The sequence below is a fragment of the Wolffia australiana genome, chromosome 6, assembly GCF_029677425.1.
Source record: "Wolffia australiana isolate 7733 chromosome 6, ASM2967742v1".
Classification (NCBI taxonomy): Eukaryota; Viridiplantae; Streptophyta; class Magnoliopsida; order Alismatales; family Araceae; genus Wolffia; species Wolffia australiana.
In genome coordinates, this window is record NC_135840.1 from 18,121,275 (window position 1) to 18,127,274 (window position 6,000).

A 6,000-nucleotide genomic window follows, 5' to 3' on the forward strand; every position below is an offset into this window, starting at 1 on the left:
AATTCAAAGATGAATTAATTTTGCAATTAATAAATCTTAATTATGCTTAATAATGTTTTAATTAATCAAAATCAAGTAAGACTTAATTTTGATTTTAAATATTTCGGTCAGAAAACTCAAGATAGGAATATTTTAATTTTAAGATCAGATTAATTCAGATTATTAATTTCCCAATTATTATAAAATTTTAAAATAATTTTTATGAATTAAAATTGGGAATTAAATAATCTACAAAGAGGAACTGGAAAAATTAACCTAGAGAGAGAAAGTGAAGAATTTGGGGAAAAGATGAAATCCGACCCTAAATTAAAAATCTAATGATGCAGAAATGTTCTAAATTGATGTAGAATTAAAGATCAAAACTCAGATCTTGAATCAGATCAAAATGCAGTGCCAATTTCATTCAAAACCAACTTCTAGGGCATCTACATTTCGCCCATGCCTTGGCGTTTTAGAATCGTTCAAGAAGAAGATTGAAATACAAATCAAAAACTTACAACTTTGAGTGTAGAATCAAGAACTGTCGACTTCCAAAGCATCCCTTGTGTCCTTCCTGGCCAAATCCTTGGAGAGAGCTTCAAAAAGTGATTTTCGCCCATTTCCATCTGGATTGTAGAGGAGAGAAAGACAAACATGCCCTCAAAATTTCAGCCTAATCGGACGTCTAGATCTCAAGATATCGTCATTTTACTGTCGCTTAATCTCCACCGTTGGATTAATTTATCTCTCCTCCAAGAAGCTTGGAAATGGCACTTTCTGATTGGTTCCGCATGATTGTTTCTCTTTTTCCGTCTTTTCGGATCTCGTTTTGACACGTGATTGTCCGCTTCAAACGGCCGCAATCATTAGAAAGTGACTGACCTCTTTGAATGGCTCTAAAGAAGCCACGTCGCCCTGTAAATAAAAAAAACAAAAGCAGCCGCAATTTTTGACATTTTCATCGTCGATATCCACATCTGCGCGCAATCATTGGGTATTTTAAACCCTTTAAAATGGTCAGAAAGAGGCAACGCCTCCCTGTTTCATTTTTTAATTATTTTTTTCTTTTGTAAAGTACGCAGAAGAAGACAAAAATAGAAGCAATGTTTGATTTTTTGAATTATGTGTGTCGGTTGCCGCATGCGTTAAATGCATGCGGCAACTCGACGCCGCATGCAAGCTTTTTCAATGCACGTGCATGTCGGTTGCCACGTGCATTAAATGCACGTGGCAACTTGACGCCGCATGCACGCTTTTTTCAATGCACGTGCATGTCTGTGGCCCTATTTTTTAAAAACTAATCGCTCTCTTTCTCTCTCTCTCTCTCTTATTATTTAATAATAATCATCCACTCATTCACCCGAATTTGGGGTGAATGACGTGGATGCCCTTTAGTATATATATAAGTACATTATAAAATGCCAAATAAATTAAATATGTATTATTTAAATATATAAAAATCATTTCTTGGCTATATAATGGTCAAAAAATTATATAAAAATATGGAAAAATTCCATAAAAATTAGAAAAGCCCTTACCAACCTTTAGCCAAGTATTTAAGGCCCTGAAAAAAATACTTCTTCACTGAAATGAGGTTAAATTTCATGTAAAAAATGATAAAAAATCAGAAATGAAAGTGTAAGTGATTTATATTTATTTTAATATGATAACATGCAAATATAGTCATTAAAACACATAAATATAATGTGAAATTTGTTAATTAATCATGTTAATTTGCAAGTTATCACTACCCACTCATGATACTGGTACTCGCTACCATGTTTAAAGTGGATGTTGTTATTACTATCATTATGCACACCATATATTGATATTGATGTCTTATCAACAATCACATTTTTGTGTGAAAATTTTAAAATCTATATGTATTTTAACAAATATATAATTCAATATCTCGAGATTTGAGTAATCTAGAACCGTACATTGGGTCTAATATCTGTATCAAATACTATAATCTCTTGTAGTTCTGCATACTCATACTAATACTGATATACATCATTGTTACTAGTACCACAAACCTATTTTAAATACCATATGTCATTGATATCAATAACAGATACTATTTTGGTGTTGATAGATGACCCCTTTTTGGTAGGGGATCCTCGTCAATTGTGTTATCATTTTTTCTAAATTTTTATACTGTGATAAAGAGCATCTTTTGAAATGACAAAAGTCTTTTCTCTATCTGTTGGATTACCGTTGTAACCACAATAGGCAACTATTCATTCTAATAATTGAGAATCTACTATTGTCCCATATTTTTTGTACATATAAATATTAGCTATCTTTCAACAAGCGACACGTTCTAAAGATCACAAAGTAACTCTTTTTGACACCTTTTTATGTGATTTTAAAAAAATCAATATTACTGGAAATCCAAAAATGTGATTACTGAGTCATCTACTTGACACAATAGAAATATTTATAAGATTGGGACTCATTACCAAGTCAAACACTTAACAAGGATGACCAGGATCACATGCATTTTCAAGTTTGAAAAAAATGACAGATGAGAAAAGTACACTTTTTACAAGAGAAGGCCCTGAAATAAAGAAAGTAATGGAACAATCAGAAAATATGGGTCAAGTTTGACCCCTCAAAATAACTCCAAATCAAGGGAATCTGATGCCTAATGAAAAATATGCATGTTGGATTTCAAGAAAAATCAAATCTGGGTACGTAAAAAAGGACAGTCGCCTTTATAGTTTCATTCCCAAACATTAGTACTTTAATGAACTAATATTTCACTTTTCAGATACTTTATTTGTATATATTTTTAGTATTTAAAATCATGTTATAACATAGTCACATAAGAATCCAATGCAAAAGAACAACACAAAGGGAGTATGTTGTGGTGAATGCAAATTTTTTTCTATGTGGTTATCCATATTCTTTTTTTTATTTTTTTATTTTTAGCAAAAAACACAGTGCCGGGTACGGCCAACCCTGTGGTTGTGCCCGTAGTCCGATCCAGCCGTGCCCTGGACGCCACCCAGGGGGCTTTTATATATAAAGTGGAGTGTTTATCACTGTTTATAGGCGTGGAGCGAGCATAAATATCCCAATTACACTCGGATCCCACTCGTCCACGCCAGTGTGCAGGAAAGGAAAAGATACATAAATGATACCTAGCTGGAGCTCGGAGAAGTTCATGCGTGCGGACCTCACCCATCCGTGCTCCCTCTGAGTGAAAGTGGGGGCGGAGAGTGCAGTGGCCGCGGAGCATTACGATGGTGGAAGTGTGCGCAGTCCACCCCGACGTTGTGAAAGTCATCCGATCAGGCGGGAGGTTGGGCGTTACGCATGGAAATCCATATTCATATTCGTTACGCATGGAAATATAATCTTGTTGTTATGGTTGGATCTATTATGAACTGTTACCACACACTTCATATGGCTCTCTTATCTCTTCTTTCTCCATGCAAGTAAATAGCACTACAAATAAATGTGTACGATCAAAATGGTAAATTAAAATATTTGTACTTGTTATAACTGTATGAATCTATCACGTACATATCCTTAGAGAAGCTGGATTCTATAACCATATAACATGTTATAATGAGAGAATGCCCATGGGTTGGCTGTGTATTCTGAAGAATTAGAAAAAGTTGCTAAGCCTGAGGATGTGAATTACTTTCAAGCTATACTAAAATGGTGGTAGAAAATATCTTGAATGTGTAGGGTGGTATAAGGGCAAGACTCAGAGAGATACTGGATGAGAATTAGAAACATGAATGAGGAGGCTGAAGCCCCACTGTTATTGTATAGGCATTTTGGAGAGAATTGCTGTCACCTCCTGTTAAATTTGAAGATTTAGCCTGAAGGGCATTTTAGTAAAATACTTTAATATGCATTCTGATGAATGTTCAAAAGAATGCATGCCTCAATAAGGGTTGTGTTTAAGCAAAATAGGTACTTAGTCAACTAGTTGACTGATTGTAAGTGAAGACCAAAAGGCATCCTTAGTTATATTAAAAGACTAGTAAGTTTGAACGTTTGGTGAACAAGTCAAATCACTGACTAGGGCTTAAATTTCTTATAACATGAAGATAAACATATATTCTAACAATGTTCATATATTTTGAGATCGTCAGATATCAAACTCTGAAATTGGAGAATTTCTTGCCATTGATTTAATCTAAAGATTCCTCTCTCCTTGTCCTCATTAGCACTATCATGTCCTTTTTAGGGTTTTGTCTCTTCATAGCGATAAATACAATCATTAGTTCATATTGCACCACATCCTCCTTGATCGATGGCTCCCATCGCCACGTATCACATCCTGAAAAAGATAAAATGTAGGAATAACAAAGTATTTATAATAGTAATATTTAAATAAGAAGAGGAAATGTGATGTGGCAGAGCATAATTGTATGTTACATCAGTATCCTCTCTTAGGTTCTCCATTTAATGAATGACATAAATGTGAGAGAGTTTGGTCATGTGCAAAACAAAGGTTTGGTCCAAGGTCTCTACTTGTCATATCATAAAAAGGTGCTGACTCGTCCCATAGTTTCTGCTTTGGCAAGCCCTTGTTCGGGCTGCCAAGTTTGCTACCTAATTATCATGATTCTCCGTCTCCATTAACTGGTTGGTCAAGGATCTAACTTGATCAAGTCAAGCCCAATAATGTTTATTCCTTATTTAACTATTCTAAAAAATAAAGCACACTTTTCTACACACAAGAATCTAGTAGTTAAGTCAATTTTTTTGTAAAAATAGGAAAATAACAAAACTTCATCTGACCATGTTCTTTAAATTATTAAAAAATAATGCAAAATGGTGCATTAAATGCATGCTTTTTTATGTACAATAATGTATATTTTAATATTTTTTTACTCATGACTTGAACTCCTAGGTAACTAACTGTCGCATAAAACATGTCCTTAGCATATCGTTTTAGAAGAGAAATTCCTAAATATACATGTTTTATTATATGAAAACCTTATTTTATTAAGACATTAAGAAAAAGCCACAAATTAATAAGCTAGATAAATTTGATGAGATATATTTTTATTTATATTCACCAATTATTATGCATGCATGCATTAATAACCATTATTACATCATTTTTGTGCATCAATTGACATATTGATCTTCATTTCATCTTAACCTTTCCATCAATCATCATTTATGCTGTAGAGGTCTAACATGTACATTTGTGGTTAAATTTAGATTTTTTATGTTCGAATTTGAATTTTCATGATCTTATGATTAATATTCCATTGCATTGATGATGACTATTTGACCTTCCTATGTCAAATAGAAGTGAAATCAGTATTTTTAGGAATTTACTGTGTTTTAAGTACTGAATGTAAATGAGAAGGTGAAAAGTGTATATATGAATTTTTTATTTTCAGGAACGGATCATGGAGAATTAAAGGAAAATAATATAGTAATAATATGAAAAAATAGGTTAAGCATGTAAGGCAAAACACATGTTTATATGATAGGGATTGATAGCTTCAATTGTTTAAATTTCAGGTGAAAAAGAGTAATACACCCTAGTTTAGAAGGAAATATATTGGATTTATATGACCAGGGAGCTTAGTTTAAAAAGGGTCCAGGTAGACAAATGATCCCTATCGTTGCACCTAAGCTTATGGTGCAGTCTGTAGGATAGACAAGCAGAGGGGTCCACGTGCCCCAACATGAAAATCATGTTCACGAGATGTAAAGCAATGCATGGCTGTTCATTTAAGTGGAGACAATTGGTACATGGGTGAAAGCTCTCGGAAAGTGGATATTCTGACACTTGAGTGTGCAGCAAGGGGTGGATGCCACGTGTAGATGTGTGGGGACTGCTGGTGTTGTGGCAACGACCGGGAGGTTGTGCAGAACCATTGGCAGAAAGCATTGGAGCTCGAGGAAAGAAAGGAGTCAGAGCTTCATGAAATAATCAAGTATATCTTTGTCTTCTCCCAAATATCAAGATATCAATCTTTATGGATTTGTGAAGAAAACTATTAGGATTTGTGAAGTGACAAAAGAGTTTAAATTATG